Source organism: Podarcis bocagei (assembly GCF_964188305.1).
Source record: "Podarcis bocagei genome assembly, chromosome: 5".
NCBI lineage: Eukaryota > Metazoa > Chordata > Lepidosauria > Squamata > Lacertidae > Podarcis > Podarcis bocagei.
The window spans coordinates 15,370,455-15,393,077 of record NC_138129.1 but is presented as its reverse complement, the minus strand read 5'-3'; positions in this window follow the sequence as shown (position 1 = coordinate 15,393,077).

Below are 22,623 nucleotides of genomic sequence, written 5' to 3'. Positions count from 1 at the left end.
TTTGTTCAAATTGAGATTGATGTTATATAAAACACACGCTGTCCTTCAGTGTTAGAAGGCAAATGGTTGGTGATAATGCAAGGATGCTGATGACTGTATACACATAAAAAGGACCCCATTCGTTCCTTAATAGGATAATGTGTTGAAGCATCTGCTGGTTCCAGAAGAACAAAGAGAATCCTCAGAAAGAAATAATGGACCACTGATCTTTAGTTAGTGAGAGACAGGGGTTCATTCTGTAATGGAGTAGCAATTTGGCATCGTCAAAAATAAAAGATGCAAAGTTGTCATTTTAGCTTATCATTCTTGCCTTCTGGTTGACCTTAATAGGGCAAAAAATATTATACATAATAATGAGTGAAATACTTCAAGATGAATCATGCAGTTTTGTATCCAGAATTTGGCCAAAGGTAATTAACTGGCACATTTGTTTTTTAAAGAAGCGCGGCTTCAAGAAGAGATGGTTTACTAGTAAGCATCCCAACCCACATAGCAATCATCCCATCAGCATGAGGATTCCTGTTTGCACAATGGGACTTGCACACCCAGTGCCCTCCCCAAATCTACTCCGGAGGTTTTGGGGGAAACCCAGAATGGATTTGATGGGGATGAGGGAGGTGTTCCATTGCACAAGCCCTTCCATACTCATCATTCCTGAACTGACACTGAAGAGTGTCATCAAACGTAGACCAGGGATAGCCAACGTGGTGCTCTCCAGATGTTGTTTGACTCGAACTCCAGCCGGCATAGTCAATGGTCAAGGATAATGGGAATTTTAGCCCTACAATAGATGTATAAAATATGGAGCTAGATCAGGGGTCGGCAACCTAAGGCAACACAAGCGGCCCACGGGGGTCATTTAACCAGCCCACGAGCCACCCGCTCAGTGAGTCCCCAAGCACTGCGCTAAACTGGCACAGGACTTATGGTTTGATTCAGTTTAAGGCAGGTTCCTATGTTCCTATGTAAGTTTCTTCCTTCTCAGTTTTGTTGACTCATCATTCCCCACTCCCATCCAAAATCAACCTCACACCTTGACCACATGCACCTAGCCAGAGTGTGTCTTCAGCCTGAGCTCATGTAGCTCCTACTATTCAGGGAGAAGAAATTGCCTCCAGACATTTGTTGAGAAGCACGGCAAAACGTTGCATGCAGATCTCAGCGCTCCCTCTTTTATCCCCCAAACTACCAGGAATCCATCTGATCTCCAACCCATTTTCCTGCCAAATTATTGATATTTGTTGCAGCTTTGAATTCATCATCCAGTCCCTTTCATGGCCATGAACTCTGATGCATGCTTCAAGCACAATGCCATCGGGATTTGGGCAACTCACCCACAAGGCTCCCCTGACTGACCAGTGGTTTTCAAACCCTGCCCCATTTGGGAATCTCTCATCACGTACCTAGTATTGATTTCTGCTTTCTTCATCGTCACCGGACATCCTTGGTAGCTCGTCTACGCAATACATTTTCCCCCGCTGACCTCAAGGCACCTTTCCTAAAACCAAGCAGGCTTTTGTGTCAATGTCAAATCAAAAACAAATACCAATCGATATTAATACTTACTTAAAAGGAGTTAAGCAAAGTCAATTAAGCTGGGAGGACAGGCTGTTTGTTTCCACAGGCCATCTTTATCCATTTAGCTCAATTTAAATGCCGGATGCTAGGTTTCTCTCTTAATAAAGGCATTGATTTTTGTGTCACTCAGAAAACATACTGTCAGCACAATCCTTGCCATGTCTACTCAGAAGTAAGTCCCATTGTGTTAAATGGGAGTTACTCCTGGGTAAGTGTGCATAGGATCCCAGTCTGTATAGTCTTGCTCTCACTCTCCAAATAAGCCTGGACAAGGCATAAATTTTCACCCTACCATTACCATGTAGGTGTTAAACGTTCTTAATTAGATTTCCATTGCTACCCATCTCACTAAATGTTTCATTTATAATTGATAGCATCTTTGGTTTCTGTTATCCTTGTGCAATGAGCAGGGGTGGAAAGAATGAGCAAGTGAGAAAACTTCCTGGGCTCCAGGCCACCTTCAAAAGCACATACAGTGGTACCTCGGGTTACATACACTTCAGGTTACATACGCTTCAGGTTACAGACTCCGCTAACCCAGAAATAGTACCTCGGGTTAAGAACTTTGCTTCAGGATGAGAACAGAAATTGTGCTCCGGCAGCACAGCGGCAGCAGGAGGCCCCATTAGCTAAAGTGGTGCTTCAGGTTAAGAACAGTTTCAGGTTAAGAACGGACCTCCAGAACGAATTAAGTACTTAACCCGAGGTACCACTGTATTGGTCATTTAAAGTGGAATAAAATGCCCTGTTGCCCAACAACAACAACAACAACCCCTATTAAAATAAAAATAAATATAAATATAAATAAATAAAGGTTATGGACCACCGGTATGAAATTTACGGCATGTAATGCCTTGAAAGAAAACATTATGAAAATGATATACAGGTGGTACATGACCCCAGTCAAGCTTGCAAAAATATACCATTTGTCTGATAATAAATGTTGGAAATGTAAGGAGGCTGAAGGGACATTCTTTCACCTATGGTGGACCTGTCCAAAAGTGAAGGCCTTCTGGGAAATGATTTACAATGAGTTAAAAAAGGTGTTTAAGTACACCTTTCCTAAGAAACCAGAGGCCTTCCTCTTGGGCATTGTCGGCCAAAAGGTGTTAAAGAAGGATAGAACGTTTTTTATGTATGCAACTACAGCAGCAAGAATTCTTATTGCAAAACATTGGAAGACTCAAGATTTACCCACACTGGAAGAGTGGCAGACGCAATTGATGGATTATATGGAATTGGCCGAGATGACTGCCAGGATCCGAGATTTGGGAGAAGAAGCAATGGAGGAGGACTGGAAAAAATTTAAGGACTATTTGCAAAAATTTTATAAGTTATATGAATCATAAGAATTCGCATGATTTGGAAAGGTCAGCTCCAGCAATGAGAGTGGACGATATATGAAACTAAGTTACATTAATGAAAGGACTAATGTTTAAACGTTTAAAATAACATCATATTTGTCTTTAGAGTAAATTAATATTAAGTAATTTAAACTTAAAATGCAATTATCTGAAAGTACAAAAGAAACGCATGAAACAAGGTTATAATTTGCTGATATTTTTATTGTTAAGAATGCACGGTGAGGGAGATGTGGGGAAGTCCGGTAGAAAACTGAAAAAAGCTCTGAAATGATGCATTTTTTTTCCTTTCTTTTCTTTTCTTATTATTCTTGTTTCTTTGTTTATCTGACTGTGTATCTTTATCTGGAAAAAATACAATAAAAATATTTAAAAAAATAAAAATAAAAAATAAATAAATGACTTTTTCCTGTTTAGGAAAATGATGTAAAGAACATAATGCTATTCAAGATTTGCCCACACTGGAAGAGTGGCAGACGCAATTGATGGACTACATGGAGCTAGCCGAGATGACTGCCAGGATCCGAGACTTGGGAGAAGAAGCAATGGAGGAGGATTGGGAAAAATTTAAGGACTATTTGCAAAAATTTTATAAGTTATATGAACGATAGGATATCGCATGACTTTGAATGTTAGCCCCAGCAACGAGAGTGGAATATATATGAAATTAAATAATATTAATGAAAGAATTAATGTTTAAATGGACAAAAAGGATAATATGTTTGTTTATAGAGTATATGGATAATAAGGGATTTAAACTTAAATTGCAATTGAAAGTACAAAAGAAACAGATGAAACAAGGTTATAATTTGCTGATAAATTTATTGTCAAGATTGCACTGTACGGGAGACGCGGGGAAGTCCGATGGAAAGTTGAAATAAGTTGTGGAAATGGTTTGTTTTCTTTCTTTTCTTTTCTCTTCTTTTTCTTTCTTTGTTTGCTCTACACTGTACATCTCTATCTGGAAAAAATGCAATAAAAATTATTAAAAAAAAAGAACATAATGCTAGACTTGGGACAGAGGTCTGACTGAGATAGTTGCTAAAGAGGTTTCAAAAACTGCAACCAATGTACTCCAGGAGTGGTAATTCTATCAGCTTCACTTTAATTTGCATGTTCCAAAGCACTTCACCGAAGTGTGGTGCAAAAGAACAGGGATAAGTGTCACAGCATCACCGCAATAAACAGCCCTGTACCACCAATTCCTTTCAAATCATTATATCACAATTCAAACAGTTCGTTTCAGATATACTCACAAAACAACATTTTGAATTACAAAACAGATGGCATGTTTAAAACACAGTATCATTTGCTATTATTTATCAGTTGTTAAAATATATGAACCAGATTCAAGTGTGCATGCATTTATTTCCCCTTTTGTTAAGTGTCTCTGCTTATTTGGGGAGTGGGAAGCAGCCAATCTATTAGTTTTTCCCCTTGAAAATGTATATGCTCTCTGCTTTCATTTGATACCCCATTAGTCTCTCTATGACTGCAATAAGTGACCTATCAGATTATCCACAGCTGACTTTCCCTGCATATTTCTTTGCTGTTTTCACCCTTTCTGCTTTCCCACATCCTCCATTTTATCTTTTAATACAGGTCTCTGCTAGATTTATAGAGGGAAACAGACAACGTTTACAGAATTCAGAAAGTCAAAAAGGTGAAGGCTGCAAAGGGAAGCCATTGGTGCAGGAATGAAATGTTTCCCCCCTGATTCAGATGCATACACACACACACACACACATTCTTGCTGCGATGCCTTCACAGTCACAGCACCCCTTTTTTGCTCCCAAAAAACCACAGACATGGGAAAGGCGACTATTGATTTCTTATTGGTTTTGTTTTTCCATATATTGTATATTCTATAAAATATTATAATCATAGAATTGTAGCGTTGGAAAGTACCCCAAGTCATCTAGGCCAACTGCTGCAATAATAATGTATTACTTGAGTCCCTGCCTGCTGCTTTTCCCTTTGGGTACAATGTATGTGCGTGTATTTTTCTTAAACATAAGTTGCTGGGGGGGGGGGGCTTACAGGTGACAAGAGTCTAATAAGTTTAAGCAGGACCTTTTTTTCTCAATGGGAACTTACCAAAAATTAGTTTTGGCACCTCTCAGATGGGTTCTGGAACCTCTCAGGTGGGCAACATTGCCTTTCTAAGAGATGTGATGAGTTCTGGCACCTCTTTTTCTAGAAAAATAGCACTGAGACTAAAAATAAATTAATCACACAACTGGTAAGCAGAGGGGTAAGCAATGTGGTGCCCTCTAGATTTTTTGGGCTCCAACTCCCATCAGCCACAGCCAGCATGGTCAATGGACAGGGATGATGGGGGCTATCCAACAATAGCTGGAGGACACTGCATTGGCTACCCCTCTGCTACAAGATTATGTTTCCCCACCTCTGCTTAAGAAGATGGAGTTGGGTCTGATTTAGAAAGGCAATTATGAGCTCCTTGAAGCCATTTGAAGATCATAGAAAAGCAGAAGTAGCTCACCAGGGGACACGTTGGTGCCTCTATATTAGCTCTCCATGATGTGGGTCATGGTTGCTTACCAGGAGGCAGGCAGCAGGAAGGTCAGTGTGGTGCAAACACACCAGCAGAAGCAGCAGATTGCCTTGACAGTGCATTTGCAACAACACACCAAGCTTCCCATCGCCTTTCCCCTCCCCAACTTCTTCCTGGAAAGTGACCTGCTGCCAGGAAGATAGCAAAACAGAGCTCTACCCCATCCAGTGTAAAGGGCACTTCTTAGCACACGGCAGAGAGTTAAGTCTTTATTGTCAAAGATAACACAGTTGCTTCTACAGCTCTGGAGACCTACGCACACCAATCAAGGCAGCTATTTCCAGGTCCATGTTCTATGGACCAGTTGCAGCAACTGGGGACCACTCTCCCTCCACCAGTTTATGTACCTTCCCATGTGGGCTGCACACTCACAGTCGTCTTCTTCTTCACAGACCAGCTCTTCTTCTGAGAGCCAGTGTGGTGTAGTGGTTAAGAGCGGTAGTCTCGTAATCCGGGGAACCGGGTTCGCGTCTCCGCTCCTCCACATGCAGCTGCTGGGTGACCTTGGGCTAGTCACACTTCTTTGAAGTCTCTCAGCCCCACTCACCTCACAGAGTGTTTGTTGTGGGGGAGGAAGGGAGCCGCTTTGAGACTCCTTAAAGGGAGTGAAAGGCAGGATATCAAATCCAAACTACTACTACTACTACTACTACTACTACTACTACTACTACTACTCCTTCTTCTTCTTCTTCTTCTTCTTCTTCTTCTTCTTCTTCTTCTTCTTCCTCCAGTTTTGAAACTTCCCTTGCTGCGGATTCTTGCCTCCTGGCTGGTACAGGCCACCACAGCCCACTAACCCCGTCTCCCAAATCAGACTCCAGCCTCTCTTCCCCCAGTGCACAGTCATCAGCATCCTGCCAGTCGCTGACACCCAGCAAGCCACTACTGATAAGCAGCATAATAACACGGACGAGAGATGGTGCAAGGCCATTGCACAGCTCCCCGGAAGTGGATGATCTACTGACTTCCTTGAAGTGTTAGTGCAAGCACTGTGGGTCAAGGTCACTGCCAGATCCTGTTCTCTGGAAGGCTCCACAGACTCGTCAACATTGCCTAGTTCCTGTTGGTGAGTGTTCAAGTCTTGCTGTTCCTGACAGTTTTGAGCATCATTTTGAAGAGGTAACTAAAATAGACAGATTCACAGCATGTAGCAGACCATCTGCCTGTCTTGCCTTTGCTTGCTGCTGTACAGAACTCTAGGAGTTGTAGCAGTGGGAAATGGGGGTGGGGGTGGAAGGGGGCAGGGGTAGAAAGCATCGTTTTGGTCACACGCTTTGATGACTTTGGCCAGTATCCAGCATCGTCTAGCTTTGCACATGTTGGAAAGCTTTCAGTATTTGTCAGCTCATAAAGCCCATCTTGGAGGGGGGGAGGCCAAGGAAGAGAGGAAAATAGACCCTTATTTGTTTCTTGCAGTGAAGGGAAATATGGTTTCTCTCTGCTCCCCCCCTGGTGTGATTTGAAAAGAGGGTCACTCCTCCCTGCATTGTTCAACTCTTGCTGACATTTCAAACCTTGGCTGGAAATTTCTCTTGACAGATTTCCAGTTCTGCCTGAGTTAGAATCAGCAGCAAGATCTACTCACACAGCAGAGATGGAGGACGGGCCTGTCAAAGAGAGATTGAAAATGCAAGTTTAGTGTTGTTCCTGAATTCTTTCTTTCGCGTGCCTTTTTTTTTTTTTTTGTGCCTTGAATTCTGCAGAGCAGAGCGGCTTAGACTACACAAACAGGTCCAGCCCTACCAGTTGGCAGAGTTAGGCGACTTGCCCTGTGGCACCCTAAGTAGCGCATTGCCCTCAGACATTACCACTGAAGTAAGATTCAGCTTTTGAGAATGGAATTGGAGGGTATGAGAGGAATCACCGTTGTCCTTTGCCTCAGGCAGCTAAACGTCTCCAGCTGGTCCTGTACACAAAGACTGCTCTCTGTTATAAGTCACATAAGAACCCACTGAGTACAGGAGGGCACACAGAGTGCCAAAAACGTTCTAGGAAATGGTGGCAATTGAAATATATTATTCCAGCAGAAAGCTGTAGGGGACTGCATTCTAGTAGTGAGCAGGGCTAGGGCCCAAAATGGGTGGTGGTACAAGACCCATTATAGGTGCCAACTCTCTGGGGCCCTGGGCGCCCGAGCACCCACAAAAATTCCCCATAAAGGGGCCGGACACCCACAAATTTCAGTACGAGGGCCATGCAAGCTGCATGGCACCCATGGCCCATGGGGCCAAGCTGGCACTCCTGAGACCCATACAGAATCCAACACCCATGAGATGCACACAATCACACATGAAACACGCACAGTCACCCACACACATAGCTATTTTCCATGGAAGCAGAGCCATTTCATTCTTAGTAACTCCACTCTAGTTTCCCTTTCCAGTTTTTCCATATCCTTTTTAAAAAAATGTAATAACAAAACAAAGCTCTCCAACACCTTTCATCTGTCCTGACTGAGCAAAAGGCAAAATTAGAGATCTCACCCAAAGAATTCAAATAAGGTCAATATGCAGATGAGCTACAAGCCCTGCAGTAAGGATAGCTAAAGCTTCAAACTTCCAAGCGCAATTTCACCCCCAAAATCGTATGCATGGGGCTACATTCTGTATATTTTCATGGAACTCAAGTCTGCTGAGACATTTTCCCTCTGCTTTGATCTTGCAGAGGAAGGAGCTGTAATTGCACTCTTCGCACAACATCAGAACCCCTTTCCCTCCTTGCTGAACAGCTGGTGATCTGGAGGAGACCCAGAAGGCCAGATGAAATCTAGCTATAGGCCTGTATCTGGTCTGGGGGCTGGTGTTTTCTGACCATTGCTTCAATAACCATCCCTTTCCATGTCTTTTCCTTCCCTTGCCTAGAGCAGGTAGAAGGCACAGAGAAGGCAGCATCAAACACACCAGGCTATTCACTTCCCATTATGTCTTTCAGAAATAGCCTTACATTTTATTGTTCTAATGAGAATGCACCGAGTGGAAGCACTGGTAATGGGGGAAGAAGACAAAGAAGGATAACAAAAATACATCTTTCAAAACAGATTACTGGGCAAACGCCTCATTGCCCAAATCTCCATCACAAGTGATAGTGCAGGAGCAAAATGAGATGAGGGATAGACAGCATGTGAGTTCTGAAGCTGTCTTGATCTGTGTCCTTTTGCGTCAGTGAAGCCAGTGTCCCCTTGATTTGTTCATCATCTGATGCTGGGAAATGCTCATAGAATCATAGGACTGTTGAGTTGTTAAGGGATCCCAAAGTCTGGTCCAACCTTGTCCAACCCCTATATGCAGGAATCTGAAGGTTCCATGACAGATGGCCATCCAACCTCTGCTTAAAAACACCCAAGGAAGGAGAACCGACCACCTCCTGAGGGAGTCCATTCTGTTACCTGTTTGACACACATTAAAATGGAAAATACATAGCTCTATAATGTGTTTGGGACTGTGACGCATGGCATGGAAATTTCCATTGAAACTTAAGAAGAGGCTAAGAAGAGGTTTCCAGACCCTTGATCATCTTGGTTGTCCTCTTCTGTATACATTCTGGCTTGTCAGTATCCCTTTTAAATTGTGGTGCTCCAGGTGTGGTCTGACCAAAGCAAAATAGAGTGGTACAGTGGTACCTCAGGTTACAGACACTTCAGGTTACAAACTCTGCTAACCCAGAAATAGTACCTTGGGTTAAGAACTTTGCTTCAGGATGAGAACAGAAATTGCGCAGCAGTGGTGCGGCGGCAGCGGGAGGCCCCATTAGCTAAATTGGTGCTTCAGGATAAGAACAGTTTCAAGTTAAGAATGAACCTCCAGAACAAATTAAGTTCTTAACCCGAGGTACCACTGTACTATTACTTCCCTTGATTGGAGCACTATACTTCCGTTGATGCAGCCTAGAATGGCATTCTTCAGTCCATGGGAAGCACATACCCAGACTGGACTTCCTCCGGAGGAAAGATCCCTGGAGACTTATCACATTGGTATAATAATTGGATTTGCTTAAAGCTGAGCATAGCTGGAGGCCATCAACATAATATTCTTACAAAAAGTAGGTCCACCTCCGATCTCCACCAACAGGCAACCTTGCATCCTCAGATTCTTATAATTTACAGCTTCTGGTACTCTCTCTTTTTCAGTCTCGTTGCAAATTGTAGGGGTTTTTGTGCTTGGCTGTGCCTCCTCCCCCAAATGTGCTTTTATTGTGGAAAGTTTCACATTCCAGAGATTCCTGGTACAGTTCTCTATACCAAGGAACTATTCCCTGAACATTCAGGGTCACGAAAAAGCGATGACATGGCCAGACCAGCACAGCTGACATTAGGGGACTACGTGTCCTGCTTTACAGATGACCGTCTTCTGTTTGAGACATGTTTAAAGGTTTTTTTTAATAGCAAGAAGGGAGAGTTAAGGGCCTTGAAATTGCCCATCAACTACTATTGAGCAGCCACAGAAGTTGCCTGGTCCGAGTCTTCTCCACTACATTGAGGTGGATTATATTCCTATTTAATTCCACCCCACATTGGAGAGCCAGTGTGGTGTAGTGGTTAAGAGTGTTAGACTCGTAATCTGGTGAACTGGGTTTGCATCCCCGCTCCTCCACCTGCAGCTGCTGGGTGACCTTGGGCCAGTCACACTTCTCTGAAGTCTCTCAGCCCCACTCACCTCACAGAGTGGTTGTTGTGGGGGAGGAAGGGAAAGGAGAATGTTAGCCGCTTTGAGACTCCTTTGGGTAGTGATAAAGCGGGATATCAAATCCAAACTCTTCTTCTCTTCTTCTTCTATTCAAATTACAGTAATTACTTCTGCTTTTGCGTTTATACATATAAATGTTATTCAGATGTGATGCATGTGATGCAAATCTATGTCATATTTTGTATTCTTTTGTTCTCTCCCTTTTTTGGCACCACATAAGCAACTACCCTACTTGGCCTCTGTGAATCAGTTTGAGGATGATACCCAGCTCTACCTCTCTTTTAAATGAGAAGCAGTGAAGGCGATGAAGGTCCTGTGTGAGTGCCTGGAGGCGGTTGGAGGATGGATTGCGGCTAACAGATTGAGGTTGAATCCTGACAAGACAGAAGTACTGTTTTGGGGGGACAGGGGGCAGGCAGGTGTGGGGGACTCCCTAGTCCTAAATGGGGTAACTGTGCCCCTGAAGGACCAGGTGCGCAGTCTGAGAATCATTTTGGACTCACAGCTGTCCATGGAGGCACAGGTCAAATCCGTGTCCAGGGCAGCTGTTTACCAGCTCCATCTGGTACACAGGCTGAGACCCTACCTGCCCGCAGACTGTCTCGCCAGAGTAGTGCATGCTCTAGTTATCTCCAGCTTGGACTACTGCAATGCGCTCTACGTGGGGCTACCTATGGAGGTGACCCGGAAACTGCAATTAATCCAGAATGTGGCAGCTAGACTGGTGACTGGGAGTGGCCACCGGGACCATATAACACTGGTCCTGAGAGATCTGCATTGGCTCCCAGTACGTTTCCGAGCACGATTCAGTGTTGGTGCTGACCTTTAAAGCCCTAAACGTCCTGTATACCTGAAGGAGCATCTCCACCCCCCATCACTCAACCCAGACACTGAGGTCCAGCGCCAAGGGCCTTCTGGAGGTTCCCTCACTGCGAAAAGTGAGGTTACGGGGAACCAGGCAGAGGGCCTTCTCGGTAGTGGCACCCAGCCTGTGGAATGTCCTCCCACCAGATGTCAAGGAAATAAGCAGCTATCCTAATTTTAAAAGACATCTGAAGGCAGCCCTGTTTAGGGAAGTTGTTAATATTTAATGCTGTATTGTTTTTAACACTTGATTGGGAGCCACCCAGAGTGGCTGGGGAAACTCAGCCAGATGGGCGGGGTATAAATAATATATTATTATTATTATTATTATTATTATTATTATTATTATTATTATTATTATTATTATTGACAAAGACAAATAAAAAGCACTGTCATGCTTGGTTCAACCAGAGAATAATTTTCTTTTTCTTTTTCTTTTAGGCAGCAAGGGCTGTGGCATGTTCTCTCTCAGTTAGGGATGGGAGAGAAATTTGTTCAGTTCACATTTAAAGGCAGATGTACTTAATTCTCACTTCCTGTGTGCAAACCAAGTACAGCCATCCTTCAAAGTTCACACTGCTCTGAATTTTTCAATGCAGTTCTCCAGCCAAGCAATGTTCAGACAAATGCACATATAATGGGATCGTGTGCATAAAGATGCACATATATTAGTGAAAGTAACATACAGATGTGCATTATGTTCAGGGAAATGTCTTGCAAATGTCCTGCAATAATCTGTATATTGGGCACGAATTGCATAGAAAAATGTGTATGTTAGGAGAAATTAACACTACAATGTGCATGAATTTTCAGGAGCACTTAATAAAACATCACGCAAACTGCTACAACTGCAGTCCGTGTTTTGTTAGCCCAAAAATGGAAAAAGAGCAAGATCCCAAGCAAAGAAGAATGGCAACTTAAGTTGACAGAATATGCACAACTTGCAGACTTAACATATAGAATAAGAGAACAAGAAGAAGATACCTTTAAAGAAGATTGGAAAACGTTTATTGAATATATGGGAAATAATTGTGGACAGCTGAAAATCTTGGCAGCATTAAGATAAATTCAACAGTGTAAATAAATTTTGATGGATGCAATAATGGATTACTCATTGGTATAGTTTTTGTAAAATATGCAGGGATTTATGATATGTAAAATGAACCATGGAAAGAGAAGAAGGGAAGTCATTGATATCTTAAGGATGTAAAATGAGTATTTTAAATTGCAAAACAGAAAATTTAATTTAAAATATTTTTTTAAAAAAACATTGAAATAAACCATGGAAACTGATGTGGAAATGTGGGATGGGATTAAATGTAGCACTAAGTGAGTTGTGCACAAGCGGAATGAGGTTCAATCATGCAAGGGGACTTAACCTCCTTTTCCTCCTCCCACGTGTCCCATAAACTTCTTCTGGGGTTTTCCCCAACTCTCAAGACCAGATTTAAGGGGTGTGGGTGGCATATTGGTGGGGGCGGGGAGCAGAGGGTAATAATCCTGTTACATGAGTCCATGGATCACTGAACTTATGACTGGAAAAATGAGAAACAGAAACTGAAGGCTACTGTCAGTGAAGGCTTAGGTTTAAAACTACCCACTGGCTTCCTGGTCCAGGATTGTACTGCCAGTCACTGCTTTTAACCAGCTTTCACTGTCTGCATTTAACTTACAGCCCTACTGGAACAGATGCTGAACCTACGCAAGGCCCCCTTCCACTCATCACCTGTCAGCATCCGCAAGCTTATTCTCTCCACTGTGGACCAGTTCTCTTTTACTAGTTGCTAAACATGTTTGCTCAGGATGTGTTACTCATAACAAGCATATGTGGCAATGTCACTACAGATGTCCAGGTCAGCTCCCCTGCTGCACTAAATCAGATGTCCAACCAAGCCAAGACAATCTTGAAAGAAGATCAAGTGAAAATGTGGTTTGGTGCATGGCCCAGACTTGGGGTTTGAGAGCAATTTTCCCCAGAATTACTATTTTTCAACAGTTTATTTGGAAATAATTTATTATTTATTGGGGAGATGTGAGGATGAGTGCTTGTCTGTACTTTGAACATGGTTTATTTCTGCAGATCATGGCATCAGTGCAGCTGGGAGAGTTTAATACAAAACGCATTGCCTTATGAACTATCTTTGGTACATCTCCCCTCTCATACCTGACTTGAAAGAACAGCTAACATCCTGACCCTAATCGCTGCAGAAGAGATCAGAGCTCTAATCTCTATATTTGCCACGAAGATCTAGTCATCAGCCCCTGTAAGCAAGAACTTGGTTTCAAACAGATAGCAAAGCTCGCTTTGAGGGTAAATGCATGATTCATGAACTGTGAATAAGATAAGAAACCGTTTTCCCCAAAACAAGAGCTGTGTCCTCTTCACTTACAATGCAACAGAAATCTGGAAGGAGCAAATCCAGTTCAAAGAGGTTTGCGCCTATTCATACAGCAAGTCCTCTCCCTTTTCACACAGAAATTAGCCTACAAAATGTATTTAAGGCATCCATTTTGCCATAGTTAGCTGGCACACTTCCTCCAGTGGAACTAATTCTAGCTACACATCTTTCTCAAAGGTTAGTCCTATGTCTCACTGGGTACAGACCACGTATCATGCATGGTCAACCCTGCCACACGAGCCACTGCTGAGTTAGATTGTCCCAGTCCTTATTGAGCATTTGATCTGATTTGTTTACGGGGAGGTCATACATCAATCAGTCATTTTAACCCCCAGACTTTTAGTGCATCATACCGAAGGTCCACTTGTGACAGAACACTTCAATCCACTTCAGTTGTGCAAACCTAAATTTCTGATGTGAGATTGAAGCTCTTCTGCAAAATATGGACCATCTGGAGGTGTCCTCATTTACTCTTCTGAGCTCCACAAAGGCCATATACCAGAGTTTGTAGCATAACTCCTTGGCCATGCTCCAAACGCAGGCCTGCAACCAGCTCTCCGCAAGCTCAAGGGAAAGGTTACAAGGGGTCTGTCCTTAAGAGGACTGAGCACATTTCATTGTGCATGGATGCAACAGACTTTTGGAATGGCTTCTGTGGGAGCGTGAGTTTCTGTCTCTGCCACTGACAATTGGATCTAAAAGTGCTTATAAGGAAAGATTACAACATTTGGGTTTTCTCCCCCCGGTTTAGAGAAAAGGCAATTAAGAGGCAACGTGACAGAAGTGTATAAAATTATGCTTGGCATAGAAAAAAGTGGATAGAGATTTTCTCTTTCATAACACAAGCACTTGGGGACATCCAGTGAAGCTGTATGTCAAAGAAGAAGAAGAAGAAGAAGAAGAAGAAGAAGAAGAAGAAGAAGAAGAAGAAGAAGAAGAAGAAGAGAAGAGTTTGGATTTGATATTCCGCTTTATCACTACCCGAAGGAGTCTCAAAGCGGCTAACATTTTCCTTTCCCTTCCTCCCCCACAACAAACACTCTGTGAGGTGAGTGGGGCTGAGAGACTTCAAAGAAGTGTGACTGGCCCAAGGTCACCCAGCAGCTGCATGTGGAGGAGCGGGGAAGCGAACCCGGTTCCCCAGATTACGAGTCTTCCGCTCTTAACCACTTAACCAGAATTCAGAACACAGAGAAGAAAATACATCTTCACAAAGTGCAGTTAAACTAGAGAACTTGCTCCCAAATGGGCCAGCGGTGGCCACTAACTTGGATGTTTTCTTAAAAAGAGAATTAGACAAATTCATGAAGGATACTTACCGTGGTGACGATGTTCTGTTGGGCGTAGTAGGCATCTGAAAACTAGCTGCTAGAATGGAGCACGAGTAAAGAGTGCTGTTGAGAGAACAGGATGCTGGACTAGATGAGCCACGATCCTGTTCCAGCAATGCTCTTATGATCAGCTGAATTGCATCCCAAGTAACTGGTAGAGCCAATTCATGAAAATATTGTTGTCGTTGCTTTGTGGCATTTGACGGGTGAAATATCCACTTGTACAATGTGCTTCCTTCTCTTTTTCTTGCTCGCTGTTGCCCAAAGTAACAAGGGAAACGGGTAATGTTTTCATATATTTTGTTTGCATGATTCATCATCAGTTTAACAGGAAATGAAACTATTTCATACAGAAGGTCTGCTGATTTCCTGCTTGGGTAGCACAAGCGCACCTGTATATACAAAGAGGTAGTGTTGTTAGCCAGCACAAAGGAACGGTCACAGCCGTGACTAAACAGATGACAACACCAAAGCTGAACTCCACCATAAATCTCGGAAGTCACCATGGGGGAAACAGAGGCTAAAATAAAAATATATTGGCCAAATATTATTTGAGAGCCTTTTTTGTAGCACAAAAGGAAAGGGGCATAGCTCAATAGTAGAGCACCTGCTTTGCATACAGAAGGTCCCAGGTTGAATCCCTAACTTCTCAACCTTGGGATGGGACTATCCTCTGTCTGAAGCCCTGGATAACCAGTGCCAATCCATGTAAGGTAAAGGTAAAGGGACTCCTCACCATTAGGTCCAGTCGTGACCGACTCTGGGGTTGCGGTGTTCATCTCGCTTTATTGGCCGAGGGAGCCGGCGTACAGCTTCTGGGTCATGTGGCCAGCATGACTAAGCTGCTTCTGGAGAACCAGAGCAGCACACAGAAACGCCGTTTACCTTCCCGCCGGAGCGGTACCTATTTATCTACTTGCACTTTGATGTGCTTTCGAACTGCTAGGTTGGCAGGAGCAGGGACCAAGCAACGGGAGTTCACCCCGTCACAGGGATTCAAACTGCCGATCTTCTGATTGGCAAGTCCTAGGCTCTGTGGTTTAACCCACAGCGCCACCCGCGTCCCTGCCAATCCATGTAGAGAATACTAAACTAGTTGGGCCAATGGTCTGTATAAGACAGCTTATTGCATCATCTATTTATTATTGCATTTATATTTCATGATTCCTCCAATAACTTCCCCCTCCCCATTTTAACATCTGAAGCACCAGGGAGTGACACTGGGGAGAAAGGAGACTGGTGGGAGCAATCCAAAGAGGGAACCATCAGGGAAGTCTTGGAGCCAGAGAGTGGGGCGTGAAAGGGAGAGGCACAGAGTGGACACAGAACCTGATAGGGTGAGAGCAGAGGCTGCATCTTCTGCATTGCAGGAGAGTCTTTCGGTCCCTTCTCTCCCCCTCCCTCCCTGTTTCAGCACGAGAAAGGAGAACTGAAAAATGGAAAAAGCAGATAAGAAAAGCTGAATCATGTCAGAATAACGTATAGAGAGAAACACTAAAAAAGCAAGGAAAGGGGAAGGGTTTCCAGCTTCTGCCACTTTCATACCCAGAGAATGTCAGTGTCAGGTATCTCTGGTTGTGAAGCAATAAAGTTCTTTGCCTTCAAGTCGCTGGCCTGTTCCTAATTTACAGCCCAGTCGGGAAGGCTATTCTGGCAGCTTGACACCAAAAGAGCTTCAAGGCTGAATGAGGATTTGAACCCGTTCTCTCAGATCCTACTCCAACACTTTCACCAGTAGGCAAACGATTCTATATTCCATATTTTCCCCTTGATTGTCTGTGAATCAAACTAAATAGGCAACTAAAGCCCATTTTTAAAAGGGCCCAGAGAGGATATTTAGCCTAATGCATTTCCCTGATAAATTAGTCAAACAGCATTTTTACATTTGCTCACAGAGAATCAGGCTGAATTCTGGGCTGCATCAATAGGAGTATAGCATCTAGATCAAGAGAAGTAATAGTGCCACTGTATTCTGCTCTGGTCAGACCTCACCTGGAGTACTGTGTCCAGTTCTGGGTACCACAGTTCAAGAAGGACACTGACAAACTGGAACGTGTCCAGAGGAGGGCAACCAAAATGGTCAAAGGCCTGGAAACGATGCCTTATGAGGAACGGCTAAGGGAGCTGGGCATGTTTAGCCTGGAGAAGAGGAGGTTAAGGGGTGATATGATAGCCATGTTCAAATATATAAAAGGATGTCATATAGAGGAGGGAGAAAGGTTGTTTTCTGCTGCTCCAGAGAAGCGGACACGGAGCAATGGATCCAAACTACAAGAAAGAAGATTCCACCTAAACATTAGAAAGAACTTCCTGACAGTAAGAGCTGTTCGACAGTGGAACTTGCTGCCAAGGAGTGTGGTGGTCAGGAGTGCTCTGATGGTGTTTCCTGCTTGGCAGGGGGTTGGACTTGATGGCCCTTGTGGTCTATTCCAACTCTATGATTCTAGGAAAGGGGAGTTTCTGCCTTACCAAGCTTTTAGATTATTTTTTTAAAGTTTTATTCCATAGTCAATCATCCATGGCACAACATCAATAACAGCAGCAGAAAAAAAGAAATGTTATAAGATAAATTTCAATTATCATTCACCTAAAAACATTAAAATCCATAATCAACACTCCAGTGTATTCCATATAACCTACAATACTGCAAAATATTCTTCCAACTTAACATAAACATGATTATATTCCTTAAATCTTATGTAATGCATTAATTCTGCCGTTACTATATATTCCTGTATTTTATCATGCCATTCTTTAACTGTTGGGACTACAGCCAATCTCCATTTGCCAGCATATAAAATTCTAGCAGCTGCTAGAATTTTATGCAATCATTTCCTTATGTTCTTTCTTTATTGACCCTTCCAAATAATTTAATAAAAATATAGCTGGATGCAATGGAAATTCATAACTCAAATTCTTTACTAGCATAACTTTAATTTTCTTCCAGAACTTTCTTGCCAAATCACACTCCCACCACATGTGGAAAAGATCACCTATGTCTTTCTGACATTTCCAACATACATGGGAATGGTTTTTGTTTATTCTATTGATTTTCTCAGGAGTGATGTAACACCTATCCTTTATTTTAAAACACTTCTCTTAGCCACAAGTTCAGAGAAAACTTATGTTAAGTTGTGCACACATCCCTTAACCTGTTGGAATTCGGTATTGCTTGAAAACCTCCAAGGACGGAGAGTCCACAACCTCCCACGAGAGACCATTCCACTGTCACAAAACTCTTACTGTCATAAAATTCTTCCTGATTATTACCTGGAATCTCCTTTTTTTTTTTTTTTTGTAACTTGAAGTCATCAGTTTTTGTCCTACCCTGCAGAGCAGGAGAAAATAAGTACATCCAACAAGTTTGATGTCAGCACACACACTCTCTGCCAATTTACCTGTATCCAGCCTGTATCTATGTAGAATCTCGCTCTGAAAACCTGGACCATGCCAATTTACACACACCGTATTTGAGTTATTATGCAAGTATGTTCTGATACATTGAACTTCTTAGCTGACAGTGTGGAGATTCGTGCCCTCAGCGTCTGGAGCATCACCAAAATAGTGGCATGAACAGCCGTATTAGCAGCCAAGTTCATTACATTACAGATGGCAGCCTTCCCCACAGGCTAATCCATCTCTCTCTGCCAGAAATCCATTTTCCACATGCAAACCACTTGCAATTGTTTAAGAGCTCCATTGTAAAATCCGCGCGCGGAGCATAACTGGACCCTTTCCAGCTTGTCAGCATTAAAAGCGGAGCCTGGGGCTGAGCACAGTGGTCTGAACATTAGGAGCCCTGCCGCTATCAGCAAGAGAATGATCAAGGGAACTCTTAAAACCAGGATATCAAACCTACGTGGGGATCCTTCTATTCTATGGCATTTTCTTCATTTTACCCCAATTTGAAGCCTGATGGGGAAGATTTGAAAAGCTGGTGTGTGAAGCAAGGATTGCAGGTTCAGGTTGATCGAAATTTATTGCTAGATCTTGGGGTGATTTGCAGCAAGAGTTTTTGAATTCAATTTAACAGTAGCAAAAAACAACAACCCCATTTCCCTAAATTAGGTTGCTGAAACAAAAGAAAGGCGGTTTGGCAAATTAGGAATAAATTTGTATATTGAAGGACTGTAAGATCAGTTCAGGGGGGGAATTATTGGGCTAAGTGTGTGCACAGCTTCTGCCATCATTTTGCATCAGGTTCTGATTGGCTGATGTCAAGGTTATATGCAGTGCTATTTTTCTAGGGGGGAAAGAGCTCACCATGAACTTCTCCCTTGTTCTCTTAGAATGGCAATGGCACCTGAGATGTGCCAGAGCTGAGCTTCTGTGAATAATGGCTGGGGTGGGGGGAGCCCTGGTTATAGTAAATAAAAAAGTACGTCCAGTGAGCTTGGTATCTGCTAACCTTTGCTCTGGTGTCAATGGATGAAAGGTGGTCTTCCAGGGAATGGAAGCACTGGAAATCTGAAGGTGCACCTGACTGTAGGTGGGGGAGATCACATTAATTTATGAAAGTATTTATATACAGCTCTCTTATAAAATATCAAGGTGATGTAGAGCAATATAAAAACATTTAAAACCATTAAAAGTAGTACAAAACAATCAGTGAATGGACTGGCTACTCAAGTAAACAATTGTGGTGGACAACAAAAGATGTTTAAAGATGCTCTCAGGGCAAATCTAAAAAGATGTAGTATAGACACTGACAACTGGGAAACACTGGCCTATGAGCGCTCCATTTGGAGAATAGCCTCTACCAAAGGCATTATGGACTTCGAAGAAGCAGGAACTCAGGACAAAAGGGAGAAACGAGCTAAGAGGAAGGCACGGTTGGCAAACCCTCACCGTGACCAACTCCCGCCCAGAAACCTAAGTCCCCACCATGGAAGAATGTGTGACTCCAGAACTGGCCTCCACAGTCATTACAGACGCACCATTAAGACTATGTTCATGGAAGACAATCTTACTTGGCTATGAGTGATCGAGAAAGAAAGAAAGAAAGAAAGAAAGAAAGAAAGAAAGAAAGAAAGAAAGAAAGAAAGAAAGAAAGAAAGAGGCCTGTCAACCTAAAAAAAGTATTCAAGAGACGCCTGAAAGCCAAAATCAGTACTGCAAGCCAAATTTCTGCTGGAAGAGTGTTCTGTGGCCTGCAACCAATGACACAATACGTCTGACTTCTAGCTGAGGCCAGCTGGGCTTCTGCAAAACAGGGGACAACTAAAAGTGGATGGCATTATTGTGCCTATTATTATCTCCATCACACACTGCCTGATGCTGGGGGTCTCTGGGCTCACTGCCGCATCCCCAGCCCCCTGAATGGCCACCTGACCTGCCTCAGAGGAAATTTGCCCACCAAAGGCTACGTTGGTTGGCCAGGCTCCTCCCTGCACAGGCAGGCAGGGGGCAGCGTAGCCCCACTTGGCTCCAGTGGCCTGAGCTGAGCTGGGGCACGGGCTCTGTGAACCCTCCATGCCCCATTCATGCACGTGGCCCGAGGCGTTATCAGCAAAGGTTGGCTTGGCGTGGTGGCTTCTAATGTTTTGTTTTTTTTTTAAGTAAATTAAATGTACATCATGGGGGTCCAATTCTGTCATTTGCATTGATGTAAACCTCCAGAACGTATTTGGTATAGTTAACTATTTAGCTCTATCCCCAGTATAGTTTATCTTATTGCTATGGCTAGTGGCTACTGCAAATAAAGTTTCTATCTGTCTATCATCTATCTATCTCTACATGGGGGTGGGGAAACTGAGCAAGATCAGAACCTTAGCAGCAGGGGAAGGAGAGCTTTAAATCTCTGTCCTCCAGCTTTCTGCATCTGTTTCCAATGAAAATGGTAAGAGGAAAATGGCCGGATTGACTGATGCTGATAGGAACTGGTGTCAGGCTTCAGGGAATCAGTTTCCTCCACCCCCACCCCCCCACCCCCATGGCAGTAGATAAGCCGAACAAAGGAAAATGAGTCTTCTTACCACTTAGAAACTTTAATAATCACAGCGAGAGAACAAAGAACACATCACCTAGAAATGGCGATGCTCCCAGTTAAGTTCACTCCTCCCTCCATCCCTATTAAATCTACCTCACTCCTACTTCTTGTAATCTGAGCTTGGAGCCGGTGTGTTTTCTGTTCTGCCACTTTCTGAGCTCTCTGTGACTTTGGGGAAGAGGGGTGGATACTCTCCAGAGACTGTGAATCTGTTAACTCTCTCTCTTCCAGTGTTTCTTCTCCCAGCTGTTCCCCATCCAGTATTTCCCAACTTCTGCCTTCTGAAGTATGCCCCTCTGCAAACCACTGTTCCAAATCTATACTGTCCTCCTGCTCCTGGGAAGATTCAGGATCAGGAGGAGGGGCTGGCTCTAACAACTGGGCTCCAACATCTAGAGGGCCACAAGGTCCCCTTCTTCATCCCATTGATGCTGCCCCTGATATTTAATGGCAACTGAGTATGCACATTTCATATGACAGTTCTCCATGATTGCTTGATGCCAAGCCCAGAAGAGAATGTTTGTTTCACCATGGGTTCACATTCCTCTGTTGGTAGAGGAATGGGGCAGGAATCAGTGGTGCCTGGTGGCAGCAGGTGGAGCCAGAGCCAATGGGAGGAAGAGCCAACTCATTCTACAATTGCCCCCATCCTACTCCTTGCTGATTTCTACAAGGGCAAAACAGAGGAGAAAGCAGTTACTCCAGGTCTCCCTCTGGAGTGGTTGTAGACAGGAGAGCTTGCCTGGATCAAAGCTAAGGTTATTGTGGCAATTCCTCATTTGCCCTAATGGACCAGCCCCCACTAGCAGGAATGGGAGAAAAACCTCAAAGCAAGGAGAGCCCAGAGGAAATGTTTTCAAGAACCCCCTACAAGGCAGGATCTCCAAGTGCCAGACGACGCCAGTTAGAAATGTGCTGGGAAGCACGGAATATTAATGGCATCATCACAAGACTTTTATACATTTCATCCTAGGAACCAGCCTCCCACTGTTTATGTTTATATTTGATTTGTGAAAAGTAAGAGCAGGCGACACAGATGTTGAGTTTTTCGGCAGCTCTGATTTGGCTCGGAAAGCCACCAGGCAAACTGATAGATGAACACTTCTGAGAGTGATTGTCCCAGGGAGACACATTTTCATCTTTTAAGACCGATCACTTCATCGCATTGCATCATATAGCATAACAATGCGCTGCATCTGAATAACAAACCGTCGGCTCCCTGCCGAACACATAAAGAAATAACAAACAGAGACAGCTCTGCCTTTCTTCTCTCTCAGGCATGGAATGTTTTGAACCTCGCCAAAAGAAAAGAAAAGGGGGGGATGGCAAAACCCTCTTGTTGGATGATGGCCAGGGTTCAAATGACCGAAGACATCAGTTTTTCATGTGCATCAAACACTGTGGCGGCCTGGGCACCCACAAAAAAATTGCTGTGGGTGCTCAGCACCCACTCCACAGGTCCTTGGATTTGATTTCCAGGTCCCATCCAAGGCCTCAGAGGGCCTAGGAAGCAGTGTCTTACACCTCACAGAGCCTAAAAAAGGAAAATGAGAAGCTGAATGAATTCTTTGCACCGGTCTTCACAGGAGAAGATGTATGGTACATCCCAGTGCCTAAACTAGCTTTCTCAGGAAAGGCAGATAGATGTGGCAGGAGATGAGGTTCTAGGCTAGAGTTGCAAAATTTCAAAAAGTGAAAATCCAGACACAAAAGGTGTTGCAAAATCTAAAATAAAAAATGACATTTTGGGGCTATTTTTAAGGAAATTCGCCAAAATATAGACTTCCAACAAGGGCTGCCATACATTCAGATTTCCCCGGACATTTCAGCAATTTCCGCCTCGA